The sequence below is a fragment of the Entelurus aequoreus genome, linkage group LG02 (assembly GCF_033978785.1).
Source record: "Entelurus aequoreus isolate RoL-2023_Sb linkage group LG02, RoL_Eaeq_v1.1, whole genome shotgun sequence".
Taxonomy (NCBI): domain Eukaryota; kingdom Metazoa; phylum Chordata; class Actinopteri; order Syngnathiformes; family Syngnathidae; genus Entelurus; species Entelurus aequoreus.
In genome coordinates this window covers 86689271-86700258 of record NC_084732.1, presented here as the reverse complement: position 1 = coordinate 86700258, position 10988 = coordinate 86689271, and the positions used below count along the sequence as shown (strand labels likewise).

The 10988-nt window shown below is 47.0% G+C and overlaps 1 pseudogene; it reads right to left on the bottom strand.

Moving 5' to 3' along the window:
* Positions 1 to 4249: 4249 nt before the first annotated feature.
* LOC133664740 (ubiquitin-conjugating enzyme E2 D3-like) lies at positions 4250 to 4753 on the bottom strand (annotated as a pseudogene).
* Between the last annotated feature and the right edge of the window lie 6235 nt (positions 4754 to 10988).

Below are 10988 nucleotides of genomic sequence, written 5' to 3'. Positions count from 1 at the left end.
TCTCGTCTACTGGGTTAAAGTCCAACGTGCAGGCTTTGAGCCGGGGGCAACAAGAATTACCACCCCACTCTTTCATTGCTTGCAACGCCAGAGTGGAAGAGAGTCCAGCCCCTCTCGAGAGAACAGGTTCCAGAGCCCTTGCTGTGAGTCCAAATATATCTAGCTGGAACTTCTCCACCTCGCTCACCAGCTCAGGCCCCTTCCCTCCCAGCGAGGAGACGTTCCACATCCCAAGAGCGAGCTTATGGGACCACCAAGTGCCCTGCCTTCGGCTTCCGCCCAGCTCAAACTGCACCCAACCTCTATGACCCAGCCCTGTCATACTAAATATGAAAAGTTATATAAACACAACTCCAAAACCAAACTTGCAATCCGTCTAAAAATGCCTGCAACATTGAATCATAGGAGTTTTACCAGAATCAGGTATTTTGGTAAGGTTTACAAATACAAAAATTAGGTTTTACTCATAATGACAGTATAACTGCCACATTCAATATGACAGTTATTTAAACATATCTCCTAAACCACACATGCAAAATGACTAATAATGCCTGGAGAAATGTGTCTTTGTGAGTTTTACTGGAAAAACTATTATTTGTAAGTTTTGTAAAGACACAAGTTAGTTTTTTTTCCTCATGACCGTATAACTGTCATACTAAATAAGAAAGTTATATAAACATAACTCCAAAACAAACATGCATTATGTCTAAAAATGCCTGTAACATTGTATCCATGTGAGTTTAACTAGAATCAGTTGTTTTTGTAAGGTTTGCAAATACAAAATATGTTTTTTTTTCACTATGACAGTATACTGTCACACTCAATCTGACAGTTATTTAAACTTAACTCATAAACCACACATGCAAAATGGCTAATATTGCCTGGAGATATGTATCTTTGTGAATTTTACTAGAAAAAATATATTTTGTAAGGTTAGTTTTTTTACTCAATACTAATGTCATACTAAATCCATCCATCTTCTTCCGCTTATCCAAGGTCGGGTTGCGGGGGCAGCTGCCTAAGCAGAGAAGCCCAGACTTCCCTCTCCCCAGCCTCTTCGTCCAGCTCTTCTCGGGGGATCCCGAGGCGTTCCCAATTTGTCCTGGGTCTTCCCCGTGGCCTCCTGCCGGTCGGACTTGCCGCAGTAGAGGTCGCTTGGCCTGTCAGTACATGTCCGCTGCCTCTGGAGTCCCATGAGCCAAAAGGACCCGATAGGGTCTTTCTTCAGCTTGATGGCATCCCTCACTGCTGGTGTCCACCAGCGGGTTTTAGATTACCACCACGACAGGCAACAGCTCCAATCAGCCAGGTCGACCAGAGAGGCACGGAACAGGGTCCACTCAGACTCAATGTCCAGCACCTCTCGTGACATGTTCAAAGTTCTTCCGGAGGTGGGAATTGAAACTCTCTCTGACAGGAAACTCTGCTAGGCGTTCCCAGCAGACCTTCACAATGCGTTTGGGCCTGCCAGGTCTGTCCGGCATCCTCCCCCACCATCGGAGCCAGCCAGGTGATCGGTAGAAAGCTCTGCCCTCTCTTCACCCGAGGGTCCAAAACATGAGGCCGCAAATCCGATGACACAACTACAAAGTCAATCATGGAACTGCGGCCTAGGGTGTCCTGGTGCCAAGTGCACATATGGACACCCTTATGTTTGAACATTGTGTTTGTTATGGACAATCCGTGACGAGCACAAAAGTCCAATAACAAAGTACCACCTGGGTTCAAATCCGGGTTGCCATTTTTTTCCAATCACGCCTCTCCAGGTTTCACTGTCGTTGCTCACATGAGCTTTGAAGACCCCCAGCAGAACAAGGGAATCACTCTCCAGTACTCCCTCAAAGGAATCCAAAAAGAGTGGGTACTCTGAGCTGCTGCTTGGTGCGTAAACACAAGCAACAGTCAAGACCCGTCCCCCAACCCGAAGGCGGAGGGAAGCTACCATCTCGTCTACTGGGTTAAAGTCCAACGTGCAGGCTTTGAGCCGGGTGCAACAAGAATTGCCACCCCAGCCTCTCATTGCTTGCAACGCCAGAGTGGAAGAGTCCAGCCCCTCTCGAGAGAACAGGTTCCAGAGCCTTTGCTGTGCGTCGAAGTGAGTCCAACTATATCTAGCCGGAACTTCTCCACCTCGCGCACCAGCTCAGGCTCCTTTCCTCCCAGCGAAGAGACGTTCCACGTCCCATGAGCTAGCTTATGGGACCACCAAGTGCCCTGCCTTCGGCTGCCTCCCAGCTCACACTGCACCCGACCTCTATGACCCAACCCATGAGTGGTGAGCACATTGGAGGGGGACCCACATTGCCTCTTCGAGCTGACAGGCCCGGCCACCAGGCGCTCGCCATCGTGGCCCACCTCTGGACCTGGCTCCACAGGGGAGCCACGGTGACCCGCGTCCGGGCGAGGAAAAATCGAGGTCCTCGATTTGTACTTTTCATAAAGGTCCTTGAGCTGCTCTTTGTCTGATCCCTCACCTAGGACCTGTTTGTCTTGGGAGACCCTACCAGGGGTTATAGAAGCCCCCGGACAACATAGCTCCTAGGATCAGTAGGACAAGCAAACTCCTTTACCATGATAAAGTGGCAGCTCAGAGAGGAGGTTATATAAACATAACTCCAAAACCAAACATGCAGTAATTCTAAACATGCCTGTAATATTGTATCTATGTGAGTTTTACTAGAATCGGTTGTTTTTGTAAGAATTGCAAATACAAAAATTAGGTTATACTCACAGTGTCACACTCAATATGACAGTCATTTAATTATAAGTCCTAAACTACACGTGAAAAAAGGCTAATCCTTGTGAGTTTTACTCGAAACATATGTTTTTTTAAAGACTTGCAAACACAAAAAGTAGTTTTTTACTCAATATGACAGTAATGTTCTTAAAATTCTGAAATAATAAGAAAAAAGCAATACAAATGTATTCCAACATAATTCCTAATCAAACATGCAAAATGTCTAAAAATGCCTGTAATATTGAATCCATGTGAGAATTACTGGAATCAATTGTTTTTCAAATACAAAATGTAGGTTTTAAACATAACTGACAGTAATTTAAACATAACTTCTAAAGTACACATAAAAAAATGGCTAATAATGCCTGAAATAATGCATTCTTGTGAGTTTTACACGAAACATAAGGCTTGCAAAAGCAAAAAGTAGATTTTTACTCAATATGACAGTAATGTTCTTAAAATCCTGAGATAATGCGAAAAAAGCAATTGTTGTTTTTGTAAAGTTTGCAAATACAAAATTTAGGTTTTACTCACTATGACAGTATACTGTCACACTCAAATGACAGTTATTGAAACATAACTCCAAACCACATGTGACAAAATGGCTAATAATGCCTAAAATAATGCATCCTTGGGAGTTTTATTTAAAACATATGCTTTTTTAAATCTTGCAATCACAAATAGTAGTTTTTTACCCAATATGACAGTAATGTTCTTACAATCCTGAGATAATGCAAAAAAAGCAATAAAAATGTATTCCATCATAATTCCTAAATCAAACATGCAAAATGTGTAAAAATGCTTGTAATATTGAATCCATGTGAGTTTTACTAGAATCAGTTGTGTTTGTAAGGTTTGCAAATACAAAAAATAGGTTTTACTCACTATGACAGTCACACTCTTTTTTTTTTTTTCTTTTTTTTTTTTTAAGGTTTAAGTAACTTTATTGAAGGGAAACTAAAAACAGAGCCACAAGTTGATTATCAACCATGGGATTCCAATCAACACTTGGAGGGCTACAAGAAGACAGTGTTTAAGTTAAGGGGGTACAAGCAACACCTCATCTACTGGCTCCTAGAAAACAAACAAAAAAAGCAATAAAAGGCTTCGGAGGGGAACCAAATTCTTCCAACGTATGGGCTTTGAATGTTTGACTTGATGAACATGCATGACATACTACACTCTCAAATACTGTACACAGTGGGTGTGCTCATGTTTACTATGTCATTAACCCTACAGGTGGTCACCAGCCAGTTTCTGTTTGGATCTTTTCTGCCAAATGGACGTCAAACTTTGAACATGGGGAGACTTTGCGGAGTAAGAATCATCCGCGCGCGCCCAAACTCGCCGTTTGCAACTCTACATGAGAAAGACACCCAGAAACTGGCGCGTGCCCTGAGAGGAAAACACTATCTTCTTATTAGCGCACGGGCGGGGTAGGGGAAAAGAGGGCGTATAATGCTGATTAACCAAAAAAAAAAAAAAAAGTGAAAAAGAAAAAAACATTTCCACAAATTTTCAGTCTGAACCAGAGAAAACGTTTTTCCAGACTGTGCCATCACATTGCATATTTCTGTGTCCATTATTTTGCCAGTTTGGTGTACTTGCAGGTATCTGTTTTGTAGATTCGTGCGATCTCTGGCACTAAGGGGTCATCAGGGTTGGGGTCACATAGGAGTGAGCAAATGGAGAGAAGAACTTTAGAAATGGTAAGTGCTGGAGACCACTGTGATCTGAGAATGTCCAGACAGATACTGCCGTTACTGTTAATATTTGGGTGGCAAATTCTTGTTGTGAACGCCACCTTGGGTGGTTTGAAGGGGTAGTCTGTTGAGAAATGAATATTCAGGAAGAAAACACCCCCCTGATATGGACTGTCACTAGGGCCCATGATTGTGGCTTTCCAGTGAAACATGTCATCACCCACAGGACCAGCGGAGCACTGTGCTGGGGGTCACGAGCCAGGTCATGAAGCTCCTTGTTAATCCTTTTCAAAGCCATCCTATCTTGTAGTTGTGGTTCCTCTCGGTGAAGGCCAGGCGTGCTGTGCCAGGATGCTTACCAGTCACACTCAATTTGACCGTTATTTAAACATAACTCCTAAACCACACGTGAAAAGTGGCTAATAATGCCTGAAATAACGCATGCGTGTGAGTTTTACTCGAAACATATCTAATTTTTAAGACTTGCATACACAAAAAGTAGTTTTTTACTCGTGAACAAGACTCCTAGGTACTTGAACTCCTCCACTTGGGGCAAGATCTCCTCCACAACCTTGAGATGGCACTCCACCCTTTCCCGGGCGAGAACCATGGACTCGGACTTGGAGGTGCTGATTCTCATCCCAGTCGCTTCACACTCGGCTGCGAACCGATCCAATGAGAGCTGAAGATCCTGGCCAGTTGAAGCCATCAGGACCACATCATCTGCAAAAAGCAGAGACCTAATCCTGCATCCACCAAACCGGTTCCCCTCAACGCCATGACTGCGCCTAGAAATTATGTCCATAAAAGTTATGAACAGAATCGGTGACAAAGGGCAGCCTTGGCGGAGTCCAACCCTCACTGGAAAGGGTCCGACTTACTGCCGGCAATGCGGACCAAGCTCTGACACTGATCATACAGACAGTCCGATACCCCATACTCTATGAGCACTCCCCACAGGACTCCCCGGGGGACACGGTCGAATGCCTTCTCCAAGTCCACAAAGCACATGTAGACTGGTTGGGCAAACTCCCATGCACACTCAAGGACCCCGCCGAGAGTATAAAGCTGGTCTAGTATTCCACGACCAGGACGAAAACCATCCTGGATCTGAGGTTCGACTATCCGGCGTAGCCTCCTCTCCAGTACACATGAATAGAATAGGCTGAGGAGTGTGATCCACGATAGTTCGAACACACCCTCCAGTTCCCCTTCTTAAAGACAGAAACCAGCACCCCGGTCTGCCAATCCAGGGGTACCGCCCCCGATGTCCACGCGATGTTGCAGAGTCTTGTCAACCAAGACAGCCCTACAGCATCCAGAGCCTTAAGGAACTCCGGACGGATCTCATCCACCCCCTTTCCACCGAGGAGCGTTTTAACTACCTTGGCAACCTCAGGCCCAGAAATAGGAGAGCCCACCACAGATTCCCCAGGCACTGCTTTCTCATAGGAAGACGTGTCGGTGGGCTTGAGGAGGTCTTCGTACCACCAGGTGTTGTGAATGAATGATTGGTTTTTAACATGTAAAGCGACTTTGGGTACTTAGAAAAGCGCTATATAAATCTCAGGTATTATTATTATTCCCTCCACCGATCCACAACAGCCGCAGTAGAGGTCGCTTGGCCTGTCAGTACCTGTCCGCTGTCTCTGGAGTCCCATGAGCCAAAAGGACCCGATAGGCTCTTTCTTCAGCTTGACGGCATCCCTCACTGCTGGTGTCCACCAGCGGGTTCTAGATTACCGCCACGACAGGCACCAAACACCTTGTGGCCACAGTTCCAATTAGCCAGCTCGACAAGAGAGGCACGGAACATGGTCCACTCAGACTCAATGTCCAGCACCTCTCGTGACATGTTCAAAGTTCTTCCGGAGGTGGGAATTAAAACTCTCTCTAAAAGGACACTCTGCTAGGCGTTCCCAGCAGACCCTCACAATGCGTTTGGGCCTGCTAGGTCTGTCCGGCATCCTCCCCCACTTTTGGAGCCAGCTCACCACCAGTTGGTGATCGGTAGAAAGCTCTGCCCCTCTCTTCACCCGAGTGTCCAAAACATGAGGCCGCAAATCCGATGACACAACTACAAAGGAACTGCGGCCGAGGGTGTCCTGGTGCCAAGTGCACATATGGACACCCTTATGTTTGAACATTGTGTTTGTTATGGACAATCACAAAAGTCCAATAACAAAGCACCACTTGGGTTTGTATCCGGGTGGCCATTTTTTCCAATCACGCCTCTCCAGGTTTCACTGTCGTTGCTAACATGAGCGTTGAAGTCCCCCAGCAGAACAAAGGAATCACCCGAGGGAGCACTCTCCAGTACTCCCACAAGGGAATACAAAAAGAGTGGGTACTCTGAGCTGCTGTTTGGTGCGTAAACACAACCAACAGTCAGGACCCGTCCCCCAACCCGAAGGCGGAGGGAAGCTACCATCTCGTCTACTGGGTTAAAGTCCAACGTGCAGGCTTTGAGCCGGGGGCAACAAGAATTGCCACCCCAGCCTTTCATTGCTTGCAACGCCAGAGTGGAAGAGAGTCCAGCCCCTCTCGAGAGAACAGGTTCCAGAGCCCTTGCTGTGAGTCCAAATATATCTAGCTGGAACTTCTCCACCTCGCTCACCAGCTCAGGCTCCTTCCCTCCCAGCGAGGAGACGTTCCACATCCCAAGAGCTAGCTTATGGGACCACCAAGTGCCCTGCCTTCGGCTGCCGCCCAGCTCAAACTGCACCCAACCTCTATGACCCAGCCCTGTCATACTAAATATGAAAAGATAACTTTTCATATTTAGCAACATGCAACATGCAACATTGAATCGTAGGAGTTTTACCAGAATCAGGTATTTTGGTAAGGTTTACAAATACAAAAATTAGGTTTTACTCATAATGACAGTATAACTGTCACATTCAATATGACAGTTATTTAAACATATCTCCTAAACCACACATGCAAAATGACTAATAATGCCTGGAGAAATGTGTCTTTGTGAGTTTTACTGGAAAAACTATTATTTGTAAGTTTTGTAAAGACACAAGTTAGTTTTTTTTCCTCATGACCGTATAACTGTCATACTAAATAAGAAAGTTATATTAACATAACTCCAAAACAAAACATGCATTATGTCTAAAAATGCCTGTAATATTGTATCCATGTGAGTTTAACTAGAATCAGTTGTTTTTGTAAGGTTTGCAAATACAAAATATGTTTTTTTTTCACTATGACAGTATACCACTCAATCTGACAATTATTTAAACTTAACTCATAAACCACACATGCAAAATGGCTAATATTGCCTGGAGATATGTATCTTGGTGAATTTTACTAGAAAAAAATATATTTTGTAAGGTTAGTTTTTTTACTCAATACTAATGTCATACTAAATCCATCCATCTTCTTCCGCTTATCCAAGGTCGGGTTGCGGGGGCAGCTGCCTAAGCAGAGAAGCCCAGACTTCCCTCTCCCCAGCCTCTTCGTCCAGCTCTTCTCGGGGGATCCCGAGGCGTTCCCAATTTGTCCTGGGTCTTCCCCGTGGCCTCCTGCCGGTCGGACTTGCCCGAAACACCTCCCTAGGGAGGCGTTCTGGTGACATCCTGAGCAGATGTCCGAACCACCTCATCTGGCTCCTCTCAATGTGGAAGAGCAGTGGCTTTTTTCTGAGTTCCTCCCGGATGACAGAGCTTCTCATCCTATCTCTAAGGGAGAGACCTGCCACCCGGCGGAGAAAACTCATTTCGGCCGCTTGTACCTGTGATTGTGTCCTTTCGGTCATAAACCAAAGCTCATGACCATAGGTGAGGATGGAAACGTAGATCGACTGGTAAATTGAGAGCTTTTCCTTCTGGCTCAGCTCCTACTTCACCACAACGGATCGATATAGCGTCCTCATTACTGAAGACGCCGCACCGATCCGCCTGTGGATCTCACGATCCACTCTTCCCTCACTCGTGAACAAAACTCCTAGGTACTTGAACTCCTCCACTTGGGGCAAGTTCGCCTCCCCAACCTGGAGATGGCACTCCACCCTTTCCTGGGCGAGAACCATGGAGGTGCTGATTCTCATCCCAGTCGCTTCAAACTTGGCTGCAAACCGATCCAATGAGAGCTGAAAATCCGGGCCGGTTGAAACCATCAGGACCACATCATCTGCAAAAAGTGGAGACCTAATCCTGCAGCCACCAAACCGGATCCACTCAACGCCATGACTGCGCCTAGAAATTCTGTCCATAAAAGTTATGAACAGAATCGGTGACAACGGCAGCCTTGGCGGAGTCCAACCATCACTGGAAAGGGGTCCGACTTACTGCTGGCAATGCGGATCAAGCTCTGACGCTGATCATACAGGGAGTGACCCGCCACAATCAGATACCCCATACTCTCTGACCACTCCCCACAGGACTCCCACGGTCAAATGCCTTCTCCAAGTCCTCAAAGCACATGTAGACTGGTTGGGCAAACTCCCATGCCATGCGAGAGTATAAAGCTGGTCTACCGTTCCACGACCAGGACGAAAACCACACTGTTCGTCCTGGATCCGAGGTTCGACTATCCGGCGTAGCCTCCTCTCCAGTACACATGAATAGGCTGAGGAGTGTGATCCACGATAGTTGTAACACACCCTCCAGTTCCCCTTGTTAAAGTTGAGAAACCACCACCCCGGTCTGCCAATCCAGAGGTACCGCCCCTGATGTCCACGCGATGTTGCAGAGTCTTGTCAACTAAGACAGCCTCACAGCATCCAGAGCCTTAAGGAACTCCGTACGGATCTCATCCACCCTTGGCTTTTTAACTACCTTGGCAACCTCAGCCCCAGAAATAGGAGAGCCCACCACAGATTACCCAGGCACTGCTTCCTCATAGGAAGACATGTTGGTGGGATTGAGGAGGTCTTCAAAGTATTCCCTCCACCGATCCACAACAGCCGCAGTAGAGGTCGCTTGGCCTGTCAGTACATGTCCGCTGCCTCTGGAGTCCCATGAGCCAAAAGGACCCGATAGGGTCTTTCTTCAGCTTGATGGCATCCCTCACTGCTGGTGTCCACCAGCGGGTTTTAGATTACCACCACGACAGGCAACAGCTCCAATCAGCCAGGTCGACCAGAGAGGCACGGAACAGGGTCCACTCAGACTCAATGTCCAGCACCTCTCGTGACATGTTCAAAGTTCTTCCGGAGGTGGGAATTGAAACTCTCTCTGACAGGAAACTCTGCTAGGCGTTCCCGGCAGACCTTCACAATGCGTTACGGCCTGCCAGGTCTGTCCGGCATCCTCTCCCACCATCGGAGACAGCCAGGTGATCGGTAGAAAGCTCTGCCCTCTCTTCACCCGAGTGTCCAAAACATGAGGCCGCAAATCCGATGACACAACTACAAAGTCAATCATGGAACTGCGGCCTAGGGTGTCCTGGTGCCAAGTGCACATATGGACACCCTTATGTTTTAACATTGTGTTTGTTATGGACAATCCGTGACGAGCACAAAAGTCCAATAACAAAGTACCACCTGGGTTCAAATCTGGGTGGCCATTTTTTTCCAATCACGCCTCTCCAGGTTTCACTGTCGTTGCTAACATGAGCTTTGAAATCCCCCAGCAGAACGAGGGAATCACTCTCCAGTACTCCCTCAAAGGAATCCAAAAAGAGTGGGTACTCTGAGCTGCTGCTTGGTCCGTAAACACAAGCAACAGTCAAGTCCCGTCCCCCAACCCGAAGGCGGAGGGAAGCTACCATCTCGTCTACTGGGTTAAAGTCCAACGTGCAGGCTTTGAGCCGGGGGGCAACAAGAATTGCCACCCCAGCCTCTCATTGCTTGCAACGCCAGAGTGGAAGAGAGTCCAGCCCCTCTCGAGAGAACAGGTTCCAGAGCCTTTGCTGTGCGTCGAAGTGAGTCCAACTATATCTAGCCGGAACTTCTCCACCAGCTCAGGCTCCTTTCCTCCCAGCGAGGAGACGTTCCACGTCCCATGATCTAGCTTATGGGACCACCAAGTGCCCTGCCTTCGGCTGCCTCCCAGCTCACATTGCACCCGACCTCTATGACCCAACCCATGAGTGGTGAGCACATTGGAGGGGGACCCACGTTGCCTCTTCGAGCGCTCGCCATTGTGGCCCACCTCTGGGCCTGGCTCCACAGGGGAGCCACGGTGACCCGCGTCCGGGCGAGGAAAAATCGAGGTCCTCGATTTGTATTTTTCATAAAGGTCCTTGAGCTGCTCTTTGTCTGATCCCTCACCTAGGACCTGTTTGTCTTGGGAGACCCTACCAGGGGTTATAGAAGCCCCCGGACAACATAGCTTCTAGGATCAGTAGGACAAGCAAACTCCTTTACCATGATAAAGTGGCAGCTCAGAAAGGAGGTTATATAAACATAACTCCAAAACCAAACATGCAATATTTCTAAAAATGCCTGTAATATTGTATCTATGTGAGTTTTACTAGAATCGGTTGGTTTTGTTAGAATTGCAAATACAAAAATTAGGTTATACTCACAATGACAGTGTCACACTCGATATGACAGTCATTTAATTATAACTCCTAAACTACAAGTGAACAAAGGCTAA